The 22,359-nt window shown below is 37.5% G+C and overlaps 1 long non-coding RNA gene across 1 annotated transcript in view; it reads right to left on the bottom strand.

Moving 5' to 3' along the window:
• The window catches only part of LOC128649332 (uncharacterized), a 40,463-nt gene extending 34,169 nt beyond the window's left edge, over positions 1 to 6,294 (bottom strand). Inside the window, exon 1 of the long non-coding RNA XR_008400665.1 lies at positions 6,232 to 6,294. This is a non-coding gene — a long non-coding RNA (uncharacterized LOC128649332). The remainder of the gene's footprint in view (positions 1 to 6,231) is intronic.
• Positions 6,295 to 22,359: the final 16,065 nt, after the last annotated feature.

The following is a 22,359-nucleotide window of genomic DNA, read 5'->3' as shown; positions in this document are numbered from 1 at the left end:
TGTTGGCTCACAAAAAGAATAATAATTTTGAAGTGGGAGGCCGGAGCACGAGGTATTAGAATTTCATAGATACATTAAAAATTAAGTTACAGCGCATCAACTGATTAATTAAACGTCTAAAATATCACTAGCATTCCAGATCTGTTTATACAAAGAGAAACTTTTACCATCACTTTAAACAGACAAAAGTCCAGAGCTTAAAGCTTAAAGGTGCAGTAATCACCTTTAATATCACATTTTACAGCAATCTTTCAATAAATTAACATAGGTGAGTTTAAAAATGTTTAAGGGCCCATATATGAAACTATCATTCCTAACCTCTCCACCACCTCATAGATGACAGATTAAAATCATCCTGGACTTATCAGACCAGGGTGATTGACAACAACCCCTGTTGTCACATGGTTGGTTGAGTGAATGCAAGGGGTGGGGCTATACAAGAATGCACTTATGTAATCGTCAAGAAGTGCTTCATTGCCAGTGGCATTTGTGGGTGGAAAGGTTCTCTCTGTGAGAACTTGTCTGTCCATTTCTTCATCAATGTACCTTTTAGAATGCATTAAAACCTTGTCTGCTGTCACCCACAACTTGCCTTATTTAGAGGAGTCAATCTGGATTGTAACTAGATTAGACAAGACATGGTCATTATGTTAGCAAAATAACTAGTGCTTTGCATGTTATCTGACAATCTCTGCTGAAGTCAATTGGGAAAATGTGCGGCCGAGATAGGCTTGTAAAGGCTGCATGTGCCTTCTAGTTGTCAGAATTAGAAAACTCTTCATTTTCACAGTCAAAGGGACGGTAAACACCTTGTAATTACAAGATATTTCAGTTGTATAGCTGCAAAATAACATAGCAGCCAAGTGTAAATTTATTTAAAACATAGTAACATCTCATTTGCTGCAACAGTTTTTAAATAGCCAAACTCCACCCTTTGCTTGCTTTATTTGGATGAGCCAATCCGAGCTTGAGTCTGCAGACAACAAGAATTGGTTCAAATATTAGCTGGCTTGGCTATGGTTCAAATATTAGTATAAGGAGCATTGTTTTGAAGTTATCAATTAAATCCAATTAGGAAAATATATGTAGCAGGGTTAGCCTAAATAAGTCAGCAGTGTGCTTTTAAACTTCTGAAAATGAGAAAATCCACAATTGTCAGAGTTAAATTCAATGAAATGGGGCAAAATAAATAATGAAAGTATATTGAAAAGTTGTTTTACTATGCATAACTAAACATTTTATAAAAATATCTCAAGGTGTTTACTGCCTTTACATTGCAAATATGTTTCCCTACACACAATTAAATATTTAATATTAAACTTAGAGTTCTTACTGTCCCTTAAAAGAGATTAAACTTTGCTCTGCATTTTCATGGGTTTTGTGAATTGCATCATTTATTATATGACATCACAGATATCCTATATAATAAAAGGCCAGGTATGTTTGTTAGATGCAGTCATGCGCAGTAGAGACTGCACGAGGACAAGCATACCTGGCCTTGAGCAGCAGAGGAGTGCGCACTGTGGAAGCTGCCTGGTGGGGGTGTGGCCGGGTGTGCCGTGATGGGGGCGTGGCTGGGTGTGCTGTGATAGGAGCGTGACCGTGCGTGCCGTGATGGGGGCGTGGACGGTGGGCGTCGTGAGGTAGCATGGCCGGGCGGAGTGTGCATGAAGGGGCGTGGCCAACGGGAGCAGCCATAATGCAGCAGCATGGTCAAGTGAGAGAGAAAAAAAGAGGGGAGAGCAAAACAGAGGGGAGGGAGAGAGACCAAAAGAGAGTGGTGAGAGACCAAAAGAGAGGAGGGAAAGAGCAAAAGAGAGGGGGGAAAGAGAGGGAGAGAAAGCAAAAGAAGGGAGTGAGAGCAAAAGAGAGGAGGGAGGAGCAAAAGAGAGGGAGACAGAGAGCAAAAGAGAGGAGGGAGAGAGAGCAAAAGGGGGGAGAGAGAGCAAAAGAGGGGGGAGAGAGAGAGAGAAAGAGTGGGGAGAGAGCAAAAGAGGAGAGAGAGCAAAAGACGGGGGGAGAGAGCAAAAGAGGGGGGAGAGAGAGCAAAAGAGGGGGAGAGAGCACAAAAGAGGGGGAGAGAGAGCACAAAAGAGGGAGAGAGAGAGCTCAAAAGAGAGGGGGAGAGAGAGAGCACAAAAGAGGGGGAGAGAGCTCAAAAGAGAGGGGGGGAGAGGGGGTCAAAAGAGAGGGGGAGAGAGAGAGCAAAAGAGAGGGGGAGAGAGAGAAAAAGAGAGGAGAGAGAGAGCAAAAGAGAGGGAGAGAGAGAGCAAAAGAGGAGGCGAGAGAGCAAAAGAGGGGGGAGAGTGAGAGAGCAAAAGAGGGAGGGAGAGAGAGAAAAAGAGGGGGGAGGGGAGAGAGAGCAAAAGAGGGGGGAGAGAGAGAGAGCAAAAGAGGGGGAGAGAGAGAGCAAAAGAGGGGGGAGAGAGAGAGCAAAAGAGGGGGGAGAGAGAGAGCAAAAGAGGGGGGAAAGAGAGAGCAAAAAGGGGGAGAGAGAGCAAAAGAGGGAGAAGAGAGAGAGAGCAAAAGAGGGGGGAGAGAGCAAAAGAAGGGATGGGGAAAGCGCAAAAGAGAGGGGGGAGAGAGAGGGAGCAAGGGTTGGAACCGCGGTATTTAAAAAAATTGGCCCGTGTACACGGGCTTTAGGACTAGTTATCTATAATTGCAGAACTTACAGTAGGGCCATTTTAATATCTTGAGCAAAGAAAACACTCATTCTACAATAAGTTAAAATTCAATATAATACTTTCTAGAGAAATATTATCAGAGATAGTAATCACTTTGGTTACTTACCATGAGTTTATATAAGTGCAATTTGTTCTGCATAGCAGATATACATTTACACTAAGAATATACATTGCAACAATACTGACTGGAACAAAATCAAAACTGTGTAACATGTAGCGGTGACCTTTAACCCTCATCTAAAGACTTTACATTAATTAGCTCTGAAACATATAATAAATGATTATCAAAGACTAAGAGCCCAGTTCCCTAAAGCCCTCTGGTCTGGTGAGATTATCTAAGAAGTCTCTTCAGTACTGCAACATTCCTCAAATCATTTTAGATAAACACATTTTAGCTTTAGCCTTTGTCTCGCTATGCGTGGTTAAAGATCAGATACATTGCAATATAATGCTAAAAAAACAACTGTGTTTTTGTGTTAGATCTCTGCATGTCAGGAAGTTTTTCATAAATAAGCTCTAAAAAAGATTTGTATCATTCCATCCAAAGGAAACATCATAAAGCTATGCAGTAATGCATGCAATGCAAATAGTTATACATAGATCCAATATACAACGGTGCTGAATTCAAAAAGTTGTATATGATGTCATTGACTAATCCCTTTCCATGCCCCTGCATTTACCTCATTAGTTTGCCTGAACCCCCACTGTGGAATTTACATTACTGAATGGCTAGCATTCAGGGGATCTAGCTCTTCTGGTGTACTGATTGGTTGAATTCAGTTGTTACTGTCCATTTTTAATGCTGCCCTTCACTGTTATGTTAGATATGTGTAAATGGTGATCCTGTGAGTAGATCATAGACAAGTGAAATCCCAAGCAGTTGCCTAGAAAACATAAATGTAGAGTTTTTACTATAAAATCTAACTGCCAAAGCAGCAATCTAAATCATATCTTGGGCCTACCACTTCAGACCCAAATCAGAAGAAGATAAAAAGTTAAATCACATCTGCTTATCAATGCTTATCAATGGACCATACGATTTTCTGTTAATCACAGAAAGATATAGATAGAGAGACAGAATAAAAAAGTTGAATGTTTTAATTACTAAAAAGGCAGATGTTGTAATTTTCAGTGCTTATATTAAAATAATATGGATCAGTAATAATATTTGCATCACATTTGTTTACATATTAGCTAATATCATATGACTTTTTCATAATTGTTGGTAAGCGCAAACCTCTGTATTGAATCTGTAAGCAATATTGTATAACTGTGATGTTCGGTATGTTACAAGAATACTTTCGACTAGATTACGAGTTTTGCATTAAGCTGAAAAAGCAGCGTTGACAGGTCCTAACGCTGCTTTTTCACTACCGCTGCTATTACGAGTACACACTTCTTTGGCCTTACCGCAAAATGACTTACGTAAACATCGTAAACCCTTTTTTCTATGGGACTTCCATAGCACTGGTATTACGAGTCTGTCCTGGGAGGCCAAAAAGTGAGCGGTACAGCCTCTACCGACAAGATCTCTAACGCATTCTAAAGTCAGTAGTTATGAGTTTTACACTACAACGCCGTAGCATAAAACTCATAACTAAAGTGCTAAAAAGTACACTAACACCCATAAACTAACTATTAACCCCTAAACCGAGGCCCTCCCGCATCGAAAAAACACTATAATAACATTTTTAACCCCTAATCTGCCGCTCCAGACATCGCCGCCACTAGAATAAACATATTAACCCCTAAACCGCTGCACTCCCGCCTCGCAAACACTAATTAAATATTATTAACCCCTAATCTGCCGTCCCAAACGTTGCCGCCACTATATTATATGTATCCCCTAAACCTAAGTCTAACCCTAACCCTAACAACCCCTAACTTAAATATAATTTAAATAAATCTAAAGAAAATTACTATAATTAACTAAATTATTCCTATTTAAAACTAAATACTTACCTATAAAATAAACCCTAAGCTAGCTACAATATAACTAATAGTTACATTGTAGCTAGCTTAGGGTTTATTTTTATTTTACAGGCAAGTTTGTATTTATCTAGGTAGAATAGTTATTAAATAGTTATTAACTATTTAAAAACTACCTAGCTAAAATAAATACAAATTGACCTGTAAAATAAAACCTAACCTAAGTTTCAATAACACCTAACACTACACTACAATTAAATAAATCACAAAAACCCCCCACTAAATTACAGAAAATAAAAAACAAATTACAGATCTTTAAACTAATTACACCTAATCTAATAGCCCTATCAAAATAAAAAAGCCCCCCCAAAATACCCCCCCCAAAATAAAAAAATCCCTAGCCTAAACTAAACTACCAATAGACCTGAAAAGGGCCTTTTGCGGGGCATTGCCCCAAAGTAATCAGCTCTTTTACCTGTAAAAAAAAAATACAAACAACCCCCCAACAGTAAAACCGACCATCCACACAACCAACCCCCCAAATAAAATACTATCTAAAAAAACCTAAGCTCCCCATTGCCCTGAAAATGGCATTTGGATGGGCATTGCCCTTAAAAGGGCATTTAGCTCTTTTGCAGGCCCAAACCATAATCTAAAAATAAACCCACCCAAAGCACCCTTAAAAAAATCACTAACACTAACCCCCGAAGATTCACTTACCGGGTGAAGTCTTCATCCAAGCAGCAAGATGTCCTCAATGAAGCCGGCAGAAGTGGTCCTCCAGATGGGCAGAAGTGGTCCTCCAGACGGGCAGAAGTCTTCATCCAGACGGCATCTTCTATCTTCATCCTTCCGACGCGGAGCGGTTCCATCTTCAAGACATCCGGCGCAGAGCATCCTCTTCAAACGACGTCTTCTTCTGAATGAATATCTCTTTAAGTGAAGTCATCCAATTCTATCAGCCAATCGGAATTAAGGTAGAAAAAATCCTATTGGCTGATGCAATCAGCCAATAGGATTGAGCTGGCATTCTATTGGCTGTTCCAATCAGCCAATAGAATGCAAGCTGAATCCTATTGGCTGATCCAATCAGCCAATAGGATTTTTTCTACCTTAATTCCGATTGGCTGATAGAATTCTATCAGCCAATCGGAATCTAAGGGACGCCATCTTGGATGACGTCACTTAAAGAGATATTCATTCGGAAGAAGACATCGTTGGAATGTGGTATGGAGAAAAATTTTGCTCTACGCTCACTTCTTGCCTTTTAACGCTGGGTTTCTGAAAACTTGTAATACCAGCGCTGTAGGTAAGTGAGCGGTGAGAAAAAGCTGCTTGTTAGCACCGCACAGCTCATAACGCAAAACTTGTAATCTGTCCGGTTGTTATTTAAAAACACAGTAAAATATTATTTTTATTAAATAGTGATACAACGGTGGGTAAAAATAAGAAGGCATTAGAAATTGAAAAAGCAAGTAATTCCTGGATAACCATTAAAATGTTTGTTTATTTAAAATGTGTCATAAGAACTTCAAAGGTTAAAGGGCCGTCTGCTCCTGATGTGGTGTGTGAGTTTGCAAAAAAAGTAATGTTGGCCTCTGTCCTACAGCCTTACCTCATTCTACAAGTATCTAACAAAGACAACGTTATTCAGGAACAGCCACATATGGGAAAAAACTGCAAGAAAACAAAAGGAGAAGGGGCACACAAGAAAATGAATGGTCAATTATTAACCATTAGTAAGAATAGGCAAACGCAGTACTGTGTATAAAAATGCAAAATCATTTTCTAACAGAATTGTGTAACAGTACAGCTATGGCAAAACATAATTTTCCATGCAATTTTAATTGTTTGTTTATAGAAAAACAAGAAAACTGGGAGATTTAAACTACCTGACTTCATTTTGAATATATTATCAATTCTACCTTCATATAATTAGCAGCATTAACAATCACCCAAAGACAAATAACCAAGGCACAGATCACATTCAAAGGACTCCCTAACCTACTGGAACCTAAACCAAGGGAGCCCTAAAAAGACACCTACGGAAAAGAACACCACACCATAATAGTGACCCACTCAAGGAACCCACTATGCTAAGGGGATGTCGCATCAGAAACTCCCTTATAAATTACCTTCTACATGACAACAATCCTCAGACAATTAAAAGAGAGAAGATTCAATGCTGACCCCTCTCCTTAGTTCTGATTGCTTAATTAACCCGCTAGAAGACCCCACTCACACCTATTTTAAATACTGGTCAGTTTTTTGTTTACATAATAAAGTTAGGTGCCCAGAAGAGGCTGAAAGGAGTGAGTATGATGAGCTTCAATTAAAATTGCAAGACGGAAAGGAACCTTGACATCAATTAACAATCGAATATGCAGAAGAAAAAATAATAAATTGAAGATCCTATAGGTGATTAGAACATTAAGGTCTAGATTACAAGTTGAGCGCTATTTATTGCTCCCGCTTGAGCATCTGGTTGTGCTCGTATTACAAGTTGAAACTAAAAAGTTTGTGCACGAAAGATAACCCTGATGAGTACTAAAAGTTACTGTATTCCCTTAAAAAAATTCAATGGAGGGTGAAGAAAAAAAATGAACACCCATACTCACGTTCTAACCCAACTGCGTTTAACCAAGTGCATTCAAGCCAACATAAAAATTATGTAAGAATATGTCCTATTTATGTAAGAATATGTCCTATTTATTCATTTTCAGACATTATCAATTGTGTTTTGTTCTCTTGGTACCCCTTGTTGAAAAAGAATATGCACATATCCTACACTAGTGGGATCTAGCTGCTGATTGGTGCCTGCACATATTTGTCCCTTGTGATTGGCTAACTAGATGTGTTCAGCTAGCTGCCAGTAGTGCAATACTGTTCTTTTAAGCAAAGAATAACAAAAGAATGAAGCATATTTGATATTTGACGTAAATTGGAAAGTTTTTTTAAATTGTATGTTCTATCCGAATCATGAAAGAAGATTTTGGGGTTTTCTATCCCTTTAAATAAATATTTATTTATAAATGATTTTTTTTGGTAAAATATTTATCTGTCCCTAAATATATAGATGCTTTTATATATATATATATATATATATATATATATATATATATATATATATATATATATATATATATATATATATATATATATATATATATATATATATATATATATATACAGAAATATCTATTTAAAAATACTTAGAACATATTCCCTTAAGTGAAGAACATTGGAATGTGAACTATTTACAGTCCATACACAGTTAAACACTTTATTAAATATGAATATTGCTTAAATATCATTTTTAATTTTTTTAAACTACTTGACTGCAAAGGGTTCTAATGCACTTATATATATGACTATAGATCTATACCTATGTATTTATCTGTTTATATGTGTATATATGTCTGTAAACACATATAAATACTATTGTAGATATATACCAGGTTATAAAATTATTATTATCTTTAAAATAACCTCCAAGTAAAATGTATATACGAAACAATTTAAATTAATATTTATTCCTAAATTCTTAGATTAGTTAGCTTTATATACTCATTGAATTATATTTATGTAGAAACTAGATTATGAATCAATTATACATGCATATTTCGTTACAATATTCTTTACAAAGCAAACCAAAATATATCTCTAAAATGAGCCTTACTTACAATAAACACCACACATGAGAATCCCAGCACAATCTACAATCAGCCAATTAATCTGAGCTGAAATAACCTCTTATTTAGCTACCATACAACAAGTTTTAAAATATATCACAATAGCTACAATTAACTTAATACACCAGAGGAATTTAACTACAATAACCAATTTATATGAAATTTCACAATAGTAAAACTGATTTATAAATATAAAGTACAAATTCTTTTCTAGCAAATAAAATTATTTAGCATTAATGTGACTAGTTCTAAACTACAAAGGACTATGGATATAAACTTAAAATACGAAATATGCTCTTTAAATTACCAGCTGCAATCTAATTATAGCAACAATGAATGTATTTGCCTTAGAATACCTTTGATTTAAAACATTAAAAATATAGAGTAATCATAGACATCACCAATAAACCAATTTGAAGTTCAGCTTTTTCAGATAAATCAAGTTCACCTCATATGAGACATATTGCAATTATGAATAAAGAAAGTTAGGCCCAGGCTTGCTTTATAAAGACTGTGTTTAAAGGCAGCAAGGTAATCTAGTTCAGTCAAAATCAGCAGCAAAGACAAAAGATTTCCTTTTTCTCCTATGCATGAGCTTTTATGTCAAGTCATACAGCCCGCCTCTATTCTAATCATTGGTAAATATTCGTATATGCTCTACGGTGCTTGTCCCTTATTGGACCTCAGATCTGAACATTCAATTGGCTTATTGGGAAATGTATATGTTTTAACAGTCAATTCTTTTGCCTGTCATACAAGTTTTAGTTCACAAGGGGGCAGCAGACACAGAAAAACTGTTTCACTATCAAAGTGCCACAGAAAATACAGATTACTATCGGCTAGATTACGAGTTTTGCGGTAAGATGAAAAAGCAGCATTAACAGGTCCTAACGCTGCTTTTCACTACCGCTGGTATTACGAGTCTTGCAGGTTTAGGGCCACCGCACACTTTTTTGGCCTTACCACAAACCAACTTATGTAAAGTTCGTAAACCCTTTTTTCTATGGGACTTCCATATCGCTGATATTATGAGTTTGTCCTGGGAGGCCAAAAAGTGAGCTGTACACCCTCTACCTCCAAGATTCCTAACGCATTCTAAAGTCAGTAGTTATGAGTTTTACGCTACAAAGCTTTAGCATAAAACTCATAACTAAAGTGCTAAAACGTACACTAACACTCATAAACTACCTATTAACCCCTAAACCGAGGCCCTCCCGCATCACAAATACTAAAATACATTTTTTAACCCCTAACATGCCACTCCGGACATCACCGCCGCTAGAATAAACATATAACCCCTAAATCGCCGCACTCCCGCCTCGCAAACACTAGTTAAATATTATTAACCCCTAATCTGCCGCCCCTAACATCACCGCCCCCTACATTATACTTATTAACCCCTGATCTGCCGCCCCTAACATCTCCGCAACCTACATTATATTTATTAACCCATAATATGATGCCCCCAACATCCCCGCCACCTACCTACATTTATTAACCCCTAATCTGCTGTCCCCAACGTCGCCGCCACTATTCTAAATTTATTAACCCTTTAAACCTAAGTCTAACCCTAACCCTAACACCCCCTAACTTAAATATAATTTAAATAAATCTAAATAAAATTACTATCATTAAATAAATTATTCCTATTTAAAACTAAATACCTATAAAATAAACCCTAAGCTAGCTACAATATAACTAATAGTTACATTGTAGCTAGCTAAGCGTTTATTTTTATTTTACAGGCAAGTTTGTATTTATTTTAACTAGGTAGAATTGTTATTAAATAGTTATTAACTATTTAATATCTACCTAGCTAAAATAAATAAAAATTGACCTGTAAAATAAAACCTAACCTATGTTACAATAACACCTAACCTAACCCTACAATTAAATCAATTCCCTACATTAAATACAATTAAATACATTAAATTAAATTAGCTAAATCACAAAAAAAACCCCACTAAATTACAGAAAATAAAAAACAAATTACAAGATATTTAAACTAATTACACCTAATCTAATAGCCCATTGGCTGATTGGAACAGCCAATAGAATGCAAGATCAATCCTATTGGCTGATTGGATCAGCCAGTAGGATTGAAGTTCAATCATATTGGCTGATCCAATCAGCCAATAGGATTGTTTCTACCTTAATTCCGATTGACTGATAGAATTCTATCAGCCTATCGGAATCTAAGGGACGCCATCTTGGATGATGTCATTTAAAGGAAAACCAAATGATACAAAGAATCAAGGTGCACTCGTAGCTGGAGATGTAATTAAAGGAAACTTTTATTGTAGAATTCATAAAAACTTCTTTGCGAAGATACTATTTGTACATCAGGATCTAGTGGCAATGTGAGTGGTGTGTGTCCCACTCCAAGGACTTATGCTGACGCGTTTTGGCTCGTAGGCCGTAATCATAGCTGCAGTCTAAAATTCCTATTGGCCTTATATACCAATTGGAACTTACTGATTGGTTAAAACATTTTCACCTTTTCTTACTTGGAGCGGAACTTTGAACACACCCTCTATTGCCAAAAATGTAACAATGTATAATATATACACATATAAAATTGTAAGTTTGTTTAAGGAATAACTCACTTTCAAGAATACGAAGTTATAGTCATTTTTTTTTTTTTTTTTTAATATATAATTTTTATTGAGGTTGTGCAAAAACAATACAGCTTATAAGAAACGACATATCATGGAAGCAAACATACATATTACATTTCAAAATGCCGACTTCCATATACACAGAAGGATAAAATTTCCAACAAAAATAAATCTAATGGAAAGAACTGGAACCTCTTTTTCTCTATTTTACATAGATTAGAACTAGCAGTTTGAATGGTCACATTTGGGTTTATAATCTTATGTAAATAGTGTGATAAAATATATAAGTAGAATTATGCTAGAATCGAGCAATCCTGCGGCACTAAATATGATAACCAAGGTCAACATCGTACAGAACCACAGGGATTATTAATAGAAAACAGTAATTAGGTTGCGGCATAGGCTAGATGAGCCGCGTAGTTAGACCTCCTAAATTAGGAGGTATATTGTTATGAGGAGGGGGGGGAGGTGGTAAATTGAATTTTGAAATGTTAGGTACCGGCTATAGACAGGTATGGAGAACCTGCACAATATAAATATATTAGATTGGGTAAATAACTATTTGTGAAGAGCTAATATATGTGAAGTAAGGGATGTCAAGCATATATCAAATGTTGGCTGCCAAAAATCCAATGGCTGCTATGGGGACATCAATTAAACGCTAGGAATATGTCCGCTTAGGGAACCCCCTTAAAACACTAAATAAGATAGAAATTATCCATCTGGTAATGAAGTTGTACGTGAGGGGTTCAACACTATAATACTTCCCAGATCATAGTTAGTAAACAGTGTAGAGGAAGAGGCACTTGTTTACGGATAAGTAAAATTAATATATATATTCTAGGCAAATAACTTCAGGTAAGATGAGAGCAAACCACAGATAATGTCTTGCCAAACTGTGAGGTTATAACATTTCGAAATGTAGATAAGTTACCAACAAACTATATACATGAAAGTGTAGGGCTGTAGTCTTCAGAGGTCACGTTAACTATAAACAAACGCTAGCATTGTCTTAATAATAAATAACAATTACCATACTCCTCCACACCTTTAGTCCGAGAAAGGCCCATTTACTGGTCATATGAGAGGGTAAGGGAAAGGAGTGTTTCAGATTTAACTAAGTCATAGAGATACGCCCTTGTACGAAATCATTTAAAGCCTTGCTGCTTCGGCCGATAGCAGCACGGCAACTTACACTAGTATACTTTAGGGGAATCTTCCCATGACCCAACATATTGCATATACATTATAATAGAATGATGAGGACTAGAGGCATACTGGTTAAACAAGGTCTAGTGAGTTAAGAATATGCCCATGAACCCAACAAACAGGACAGACATCTAGTTACTTTAAGGGAATCCACTGACATTCTATGCATTATCAAATGTACAGTACTAAACTGTTAGTTATAATTCTGATTACAAGTCAAACTAGAAGACTGCATTTTTTAATCAGGTTGTAATTGTCAGATTCACAGGACAACAAAACTGAGCGGAGTAGTTAAGACCATGTTAGTGCAGATCAGCATATCCAAAATTGCTGCAGCCGGCTCATTTAACAAGAACATGACATGCATAGTGACTGCCTGAAATAAAATCTAATAGCCCCACTCAGAACCAGCAGCGCATTTCTCATGTATGGGCTCCCAGTCAACCTTATACTTTTATAGGGCATTTAACTAGATTAATGCAGAATTTATATAAATAAAATGACAAGGATAGCATTACAAAAATGAGAATGACTGCCTCCCACATTTAGACCATATAGAAATTACATAGACAATACAGTGCTTGTCGAGAGTCCGGATCTTGCTAGTGTTGTGATAGTAGGTATATATAGCTGAGTTAGTCATGCCCAAAAGTTAAAGATATAACTCCACTATGTCCACACAGAGCGTGGAGGGCTTAGTGATTTGCTGTACAGTTTGCCTAGCCAATTCCTCTGGGGATCATTGGTTCCGAATCTGATAGAGGACCTGCAAGTCCCTGGGCTGCTGTTTTGTGGTTGTGGAGTACTGCAAATAAGCAGGATCGGGCGTAACAGTCCGATGGTGAGAGAGTTGTTAATGGGATGAGGTAAGGGCCATCTCGGGCTGCTTGAGCTGTATGCGGCAGGTCCCACACACAGCTGCTAGGCTCATTAGAAGATACCTGTCGTGGTGCTAGACCGGAGCACTTTATCATGGCTGGTGACAAGCGAGTGAGGGTGACAAGCGGGTGAGGGATGAAGTAAGAGCTGTCTCGGGCTGCTGGAACTGTATGCGGTAGGTCCCGCACACAGCTGTTAGGCTCAGTAGAAGATATTTGTCGCGATGTTAGGCTAGAGCACTTTATCACGTCTGGCAACAAGCAGGTGAGGGTTGCGCCATCTGAAGGGAGTAGGCGTCTTGCCGTAAATGTCCCGACTTCAGGGTCTTTCCAACTCAGGTGAGATATCACAATCCCCTCGCAATCCAAAATGTTATGCTCAGGAGGTGAAGAGCGCCGGGGCCCCAAAGCGCCACCACCCCCAGGAGCTTCCATGCAGATAGGCACGTGGCTATTATGATCTGCCGGCTTGTCCTCTACTTGATGGGGCGCCAAGGTGCATAAGTGCTCAATCGTGCTATAGCACCCTTCTATGAAAGTGTGTATTTCCTCCATGATTTGCTCCGCAGCTGTCATAGTGGAAGATAGTAGTAGGCACCAGGTTAGAGAGTAGCGTAGTGGCGATGGGCCCAAGATGGCCGATTTCAGAGCCGCTAGTCAGCAAGAAACACACTAGGGTCGTGAAGTTTCACCAGTTTAGTAATACTCAAAGTAGGATTGGATACGTAGGTCACCCAAAGCAAGCAGTCCTCAGTAAGGTAGTATTTGTGCAGGAATCATCTCTAAGATTGTTTTTTACATGTGTTATCAACGGAGCTGTTGTAATGTGCGACTGTGCTGCTTCACTGCTGGCTCCGCCCCCCAAGTTATAGTCATTTTAACAACTGGTGTGTGTGTTGGAAAAAGTGTATATAGAATTAATTTCAAATTAGTTAGTGTCTAATGAAAAACAATTCTGGAACTGAGTAATAATTATACATATAGTGTATTTGTACACAGATGCTCTTTGTTATCCTACTAACTATACTTATAAAGTGCATTTATTTGTTATTTTAAAATTAATTACTTAATAAATTACTACTAACAAAAAGGCTAGTTAGTAAGATAACTATGTAAAACTTTATCAGCATTTAGAACATATTAACATTTTTTGTAGGGAGTGCGGCAACTCTTAAATAAGTCTAGCACTTTTTTGTAATTGGATACAAATTCTCAGGACCCTTATTCCCAAAAATTAATAAGATTATATTCTGAATTCATTCCTTCCGGAACTCTTGTCCTAAGCCTGTGTATCCAATAAACTTCTCTCTTTGCCAGCAATTTGTCCCTATTACTCCCTCTTTCTTTGCATTTGACCATTTCTACTATAGTCCACATTAAAGAATTGGCACTTTTGCAGTGTATCTGTTTAAAGTGCTGTACCAGTGGTGTGGTTAATTTGCCAGTTTTTATATTGGTAACATGCTCTCTAATCCTTTCCCTGGTTTCCCTCGTAGTGAGTCCTGTATACTGAATCCCACAATCTATACATGTAAGGAGGTAAATCACATAACAAGATCTACAGTTCAAACAAGAGAAATGTCTAAATCTTTCCCCCGTAACTGTGCTTTTAAAACCTTCTCCCTGTTGTAAGTATTTGCAAGCTGTGCATTCCGCATAGCTGCATTTATATATATATACCTTTGAATCTTAACCAAGATGAAATTTCAGGGTGCTCTGACTTAAGTTGTGTAGGGGCCAGTATATTCCCAAGGCTCCTACCTTTTTTGAATGCATATCTGCATCCCTTTGGTATTACATTAACCAATCCATCATCAGCCTTTAACATAGGGAAGTGTTTCCTAACAATATTACATACTTGATGATATTGTTTACTGTATTCAGTTATGAAGGACACTCCTTCAAATCTTTCCATGACTTTCCTTGTTGGTTTAAGGAATTCTTTTCTGTCAAACGCTGCAATACTCATTCTGGCGGCTCTAATTTTGCTGCTATTATAACCCCATTTGAGGAATCTCTCCTCCAACTCCAGAGATGTTTCTCAAATTCGTCATCCAGAGTACAAATTCTCCTGAGTCTAATAAATTGTCCCTTAAGGATCAATTTAAAGACTCGCTTTGGGTGACTACTCTGGGCATGGAGGATAGTATTACCCGCAATGGGCTTCCTATACACTTTTGTGTACAAGTGCTAGACTTATGTAAGAGTTGCCGCACTCCCTACAAAAAGTTTAATATGTTCTAAATGCTGATAAAGTTTTACATAGTTATCTTACTAACTAGCCTTTTTGTTAGTAGTAATTTATTAAGTAATTAATTTTATAATAACAAATAAATGTACTTTATAAGTATAGTTAGTAGGATAACAAAGAGCAGCTGTGTACAAATACATATATGTAGAATTATTACTCAGTTCCAGAATTGTTTTTCATTAGACACTAACTAATTTGAAATTAATTCTATATACACTTTTTCCAACACACACACCAGTTGTTAAAATGACTATAACTTTGTATTCTTGAAAGTGAGTTATTGCTTAAACAAAGTTACAATTTTATATGTGTATATATTATACATTGTTATATTTTCGGCAATAGAGGGTGTGTTCAAAGTTCTGCTCCAAGTAAGAAAAGGTGAAAATGTTTTAACCAATCAGTAAGTTCCAATTGGTATATAAGGCCAAAAGGAATTTTAGACTGCAGCTACGATTACGGCCTCTGAGCCGAAACGTGTCAGCATACAGTCCTTGGAGTGGGACACACACCACTCACATTGCCACTAGATCCTGATGTACAAATATTATCTTTGCAAAGAAGTTTTTATGAATTCTACAATAAAAGTTTCCTTTAATTACATCTCCGGATACGAGTGCACCTTGATTCTTTGTATCATTTGGTTTATCAGCTGGTGATGCCTGATGACGTCAGACGCTGAGAGTGAATGAGCCATAGAGGGTAGCGGAGCCTGAACGGTCCCTTACTTGTGAAAGAAACCAGGTTAAAATGGGACATATGGACTCTACAAAAATATATCAAATGTGGCATGTTGTAGATGATATTGAATTTATTAGAGTGTGGAATAGTGTTTTATCTGATTCTTCTTTGAAATTGATGGGTATGTTATTAGAATTTAAAACTAAACTGTCGTCAACCACATCCTCTGAAATTGATTCTTTACAAGTAGAATTAAACTCACGTAGTAAGGAAATGCAATTTTGCAAATTTGATAGAATCCTACAGGAATCTATAGCTGAAGCTAAGAATTTAATCATGGAGGTTAAACATGATAAATATTTGAGGGATCTATCGGATTATGACTCTAACAAAATCTATATCTGGAATAAGAGACAGAGGTCCAGTTATAGAAGAGAACATGATCAGAAAAGATTTCCCAAAGGAAATAAAATAGGTAAGAAAAACAAAAAATCAAAATAACTGTAATAAATCTAAAAAAGTAACCTTTAATGAGAGTGAAGTGGAATCATCAGGTGAATATTCCACTTCAGGGGATGAAAGGGAGACAGCAGTTGGTGTAAGATCAACAGACCAAGAGTTACGGATTGCTTCCACAAGTGGGGGATCTGAATCAAAATATTTAATGTCTGTAAATAGATATCTAGAGGGTGGGAATCCTAGAGGAGCAGTTAGCTCAGATTTAGCACAGGTTTTTTCCAGACCCCAAAAAGGATTCGAAGGGGGGGAGGAGGAAAAGGAGAGAAAGGCATACTGAAGGAGCCAGGGCTCCCACCCTGCCGAGGGAGATCAAAAACCAAGTACAACTAACAACTGTGATCAATCTTTCTTCACATCCACTGAATGATTTGGAAATAAGGGTTTTAAGCTATGGGCTAAGTTTTGTTCCATCACAAAATTTTAACCTGTTCCAAACACTAGTGGATATGAACAAACTATTTAGAAATCTTACCCTAAAGAAAAATTTTAATAAACCTTCTGTTGAGGAAGATTTAAGATTGGGTAACATGGATCACAACCCAACCAAAGAAAACATACCCCTTACATTTCAAGAAATTAGTGATTTACAGACTTTGGAGACACTATATGATGAAAGGACAACAGAGACTGAACATTTGAATTTCAGTACAAGAGATAAAGGTCCCTCCTTATCAAGTGCCTCCAGATTCTATCCAATCCAAACACGGGGCAATATCTTAGAGAAATTTCAAAAGAGAATAGAACATGATTTAACTCAACTTGCATATACAGTTCAAAAGGGGAAACACTCTAACTTAACCGCTGTAGAGCAAACCACACTTAATAGTTTAAAATAAAACAAACTATTGGTAATCAGGTCTGCTGATAAGGGCGGGTCTGTGGTAGTGATGGACAGGGTTTTTTTTGTCCAAGAGGCACTACGTCAGTTGACAGACCCAGCCCAATATCAGACACTTGATTTCAATCCCTCTCATCGGTTTAAACGAGAATTGAGACATCTTATCGATGAGGGTAGTGAAGCAGGTTTCATAGATGCCCAGACTAGTCAATTTTTCATGGCTGAAAATCCTGTAACTCCTATCTTTAATTTTTTACCCAAAGTCCACAACTCTCTTGTGGATGTGAAGGGTAGGCCTATCATTAGTGGCATTGGCCTGGATGCCATTTTGCAGCCACTGGTTAAGGAATTACCCAGTTACCTTAGTGACACTAAACAACTTCTCATAGAGATGGAAGATATTCATTGGCAAAATGGGTATGGTTGGTTGACTATTGATGTCACCTCCTTATACTCATCCATCCCTCACAACAAGGCTTTAAGTTTTTGCCTTGAAAGGTTTACCAATTATGATTCTAATTTTCGCACATACATACTTCAGGAGACACAGTTTTTATTAACACACAATATGTTGACCATTGAGGGTTTTTGCTACCTCCAAAGATGTGGGACAGCTATGGGGGCAAAGTTTGCCCCCTCCTACGCCAACCTGTTCATGGGTTGGTGGGAGCTGTCCCACATCTTTGCATGTGATGAACATTGGAAAAACAAGATAGTTTACTATAGAAGGTATATAGATGACCTTTTGGTCATATGGAAGGGTACTGAGTTGGAGGCCATGAATTTTGTACAAGCACTGAATATAAATGAGGTTGGGATTACATTTACACATGAGTTTGACGGGGAAAGTATAAACTTTCTTGACGTCACCATGGTAAATAGGCATGGAAGGGGAGTAACCACAAAAGTGTATAGGAAGAACATTGCGGGTAATACTCTCCTCCATGCCCAGAGTAGTCACTCAAAGCAAGTCTTTAAATCGTTCCTTAAGGGACAATTTATTAGACTCAGGAGAAATTGTACTCTGGGTGACGAATTTGAGAAACAATCTCTGGAGTTGGAGGAGAGATTCCTCAAATGGGGTTATAATAGCAGCGAAATTAGAGCCGCCAGAATGAGAATTGCAGCGTTTGACAGAAAAGAATTCCTTAAACCAAAAAGGAAAGTCATGGAAAGATTTGAAGGAGTGTCCTTCATAACTGAATACAGTAAACAATATCATCAAGTATGTAATATTGTTAGGAAACACTTCCCTATGTTAAAGGCTGATGATGGACTGGTTAATGTAATACCAAAGGGATGCAGATATGCATTCAAAAAAGGTAGGAGCCTTGGGAATATACTGGCCCCTACACAACTTAAGTCAGAGCACCCTGAAATGTCATCTTAAGATTCAAAGGTATATATATAAATGCAGCTATGCGCAATGCACAGCTTGCGAATACTTACAACAGGGAGAAGGTTTTAAAAGCACAGTTACGGGGGAAAGATTTAGACATTTCTCTTGTTTGAACGGTAGATCTTGTTATGTGATTTACCTCCATGTATAGATTGTGGGATTCAGTATACAGGACTCACTACGAGGGAAAGGATTAGAGAGCATGTTACCAATATAAAAACTGGCAAATTAACCACACCACTGGTACAGCACTTTAAACAGATACACTGCAAAAGTGCCAATTCTTTATGGTGGACTATAGTAGAAATGGTCAAATGCAAAGAAAGAGGGGGTAATAGGGACAAATTGCTGGCAAAGAGAGAAGTTTATTGGTTGCACAGGCCTAGGACAAGAGTTCCGGAAGGAATGAATTCAGAATATGATCTTATTAATTTTTGGGAATAAGGGTCCTGAGAATGTGTATCCAATTACAAACAAGTGCTAGACTTATGTAAGAGTTGCCGCACTCCCTACAGAAAGTTTAATATGTTCTAAATGCTGATAAAGTTTTACATAATTATCTTACTAACTAGCCATTTTGTTAGTAGTAATTTATTAAGTAATTAATTTTATAATAACAAATAAATGCACTTTATAAGTATAGTTAGTAGGATAACAAAGAGCATCTGTGTACAAATACACTATATGTATAATTATTACTCAGTACCAGAATTGTTTTTCATTAGACACTAACGGCTAGATTTAGAGTTTTGTCGGTAACGACCCGCGTAGCTAACGCTGGCTTTTTTCTGGCCGCACCTTTAAAATAACTCTGGTATTGAGAGTCCACAGAATGGCTGCGTTAGGCTCCAAAAAAGGAGCGTATAGCATATTTAATGCAACTTCAACTCTCGATACCAGAGTTGCTTACGGACGCGGCCAGCCTCAAAAAAGTGCTCGTGCACGATTCCCCCATAGAAAACAATGGGGCTATTTGAGCTGAAAAAAAACCTAACACCTGCAAAAAAGCCGCGTTCAGCTCCTAACGCAGCCCCATTGTTTGCTATGGGGAAACACTTCCTACATCTGCACCTAACACTCTAACATGTACCCCGAGTCTAAACACCCCTAACCTTACACTTATTAACCCCTATTCTGCCGCCCCCGCTATCGCTGACCCCTGCATATTATTATTAACCCCTAATCTGCCGCTCCGTAAACCGCTGCTACTTACATTATCCCTATGTACCCCTAATCTGCTGCCCCTAACACCGCCGACCCCTATATTATATTTATTAACCCCTAATCTGCCGCCCACAACATCGCCTCCACCTGCCTACACTTATTAACCCCTAATCTGCCGACCGGACCGCACCGCTATTATAATAAAGTTATTAACCCCTAATCCGCCTCACTAACCCTATAATAAATAGTATTAACCCCTAATCTGCCCTCCCTAACATCGCCGACACCCAACTTCAAACATTAACCCCTAATCTGCCGACTGGAGCTCACCGCTATTCTAATAAATGTATTAACCCCTAAAGCTAAGTCTAACCCTAACACTAACACCCCCCCTAAATTAAATATAATTTAAATCTAACAAAATTAATTAACTCTTATTAAATAAATTATTCCTATTTAAAGCTAAATACTTACCTGTAAAATAAATCCTAATATAGCTACAATATAAATTATTATTATATTATAGCTATTTTAGGATTAATATTTATTTTACAGGTAACTTTGTATTTATTTTAACCAGGTACAATAGCTATTAAATAGTTAAGAACTACACTACACTATCAATAAATTAATTAAATACAATACCTACAAATAACTACAATTAAATAAACTAACTAAAGTACAAAAAATAAAAAAGAACTAAGTTACAAAAAATAAAAAAATATTTACAAAAATATTTACAAACATAAGAAAACATAAGAAAAATATTACAACAATTTTAAACTAATTACACCTACTCTAAGCCCCCTAATAAAATAACAAAGACCCCCAAAATAAAAAATGCCCTACCCTATTCTAAATTACTAAAGTTCAAAGCTCTTTTACCTTACCAGCCCTGAACAGGGCCCTTTGCGGGGCATGCCCCAAAGAATTCAGCTCTTTTGCCTGTAAAAAAAAACATACAATACCCCCCCCAACATTACAACCCACCACCCACATACCCCTAATCTAACCCAAACCCCCCTTAAATAAACACTAAGCCCCTGAAGATCTTCCTACCTTGTCTTCACCATGCCAGGTATGACCGTCCATTCCAGGCTCTGATATCTTCATCTAAGCCCAAGCGGGGGCTAGACATCCATCATCCGACGGCTGAAGAAGTCCAGAAGAGGGTCCAAAGTCTTCATCCTATCCGGGAAGAAGAGTAGATCCGGACCGGCAACCATCTTCTTCCAAGCGGCATCTTCTATCTTCATCCGATGAGGACCGGCTCCATCTTGAAGACCTCCACCGCGGACGAATGACGGTTCCTTTAAGGGACGTTATCCAAGATGGCGTCCCTCGAATTCCGATCAGCCAATAGAATGCGAGCTCAATCTTATTGGCTGATCGGATCAGCCAATCGGATTGAACTTGATTCTGATTGGCTGATTCCATCAGCCAATCAGAATTTTCCTACCTTAATTCCGATTGGCTGATAGAATCCTATCAGCCAATCGGAATTCGAGGGACACCATCTTGGATGACGTCCCTTAAAGGAACCGTCATTCGTCAGGAAGTCGTCGTCGGAAGAAGATGGGTCCGCGGTGGAGGTCTTCAAGATGGAGCCGGTTTAAAATTGTTGTAATATTTTTCTTATGTTTGTAAATATTTTTTTATTTTTTGTAACTTAGTTCTTTTTTATTTTTTGTACTTTAGTTAGTTTATTTAATTGTAGTTATTTGTAGGTATTGTATTTAATTAATTTATTGATAGTGTAGTGTTAGGTTTAATTGTAACTTAGGTTAGGATTTATTTTACAGGTAATTTTGTAATTATTTTAACTATTTTAGCTATTAAATAGTTCTTAACTATTTAATAGCTATTGTACCTGGTTAAAATAAATACAAAGTTACCTGTAAAATAAATATTAATCCTAAAATAGCTATAATATAATTATAATTTATATTGTAGCTATATTAGGATTTATTTTACAGGTAAGTATTTAGCTTTAAATAGGAATAATTTATTTAATAAGAGTTAATTAATTTCGTTAGATTTAAATTATATTTAATTTAGGGGGGTGTTAGTGTTAGACTTAGCTTTAGGGGTTAATCCATTTATTAGAATAGCGTCGAGATTCGGTCGGCAGATTAGGGGTTAATGTTTGAAGTTAGGTGTCGGCGATGTTAGGGAGGGCAGATTAGGGGTTAATACTATTTATTATAGGGTTATTGAGGCGGGAGTGAGGCGGATTAGGGGTTAATAACTTTATTATAGTAGCGATGAGATCCGCTCAGCAGATTAGGGGTTAATAAGTGTAGACAGGTGGAGGCGACGTTGAGGGGGGCAGGTTAGGGGTTAAAAAATATAATATAGGGGTTAGCGGTGTTAGGGGCAGCAGATTAGGGGTACATAGCTATGATGTAGCTGGCGGCTGCGTGCGGACGGCAGATTAGGGGTTAATAAGTTTAGGTAGCTGGCGGCGACGTTGAGGGGGGCAGGTTAGGGGTTA

The sequence above is a fragment of the Bombina bombina genome, chromosome 2 (assembly GCF_027579735.1).
Source record: "Bombina bombina isolate aBomBom1 chromosome 2, aBomBom1.pri, whole genome shotgun sequence".
NCBI lineage: Eukaryota > Metazoa > Chordata > Amphibia > Anura > Bombinatoridae > Bombina > Bombina bombina.
This window is presented reverse-complemented; position numbering and strand designations above follow the sequence as displayed.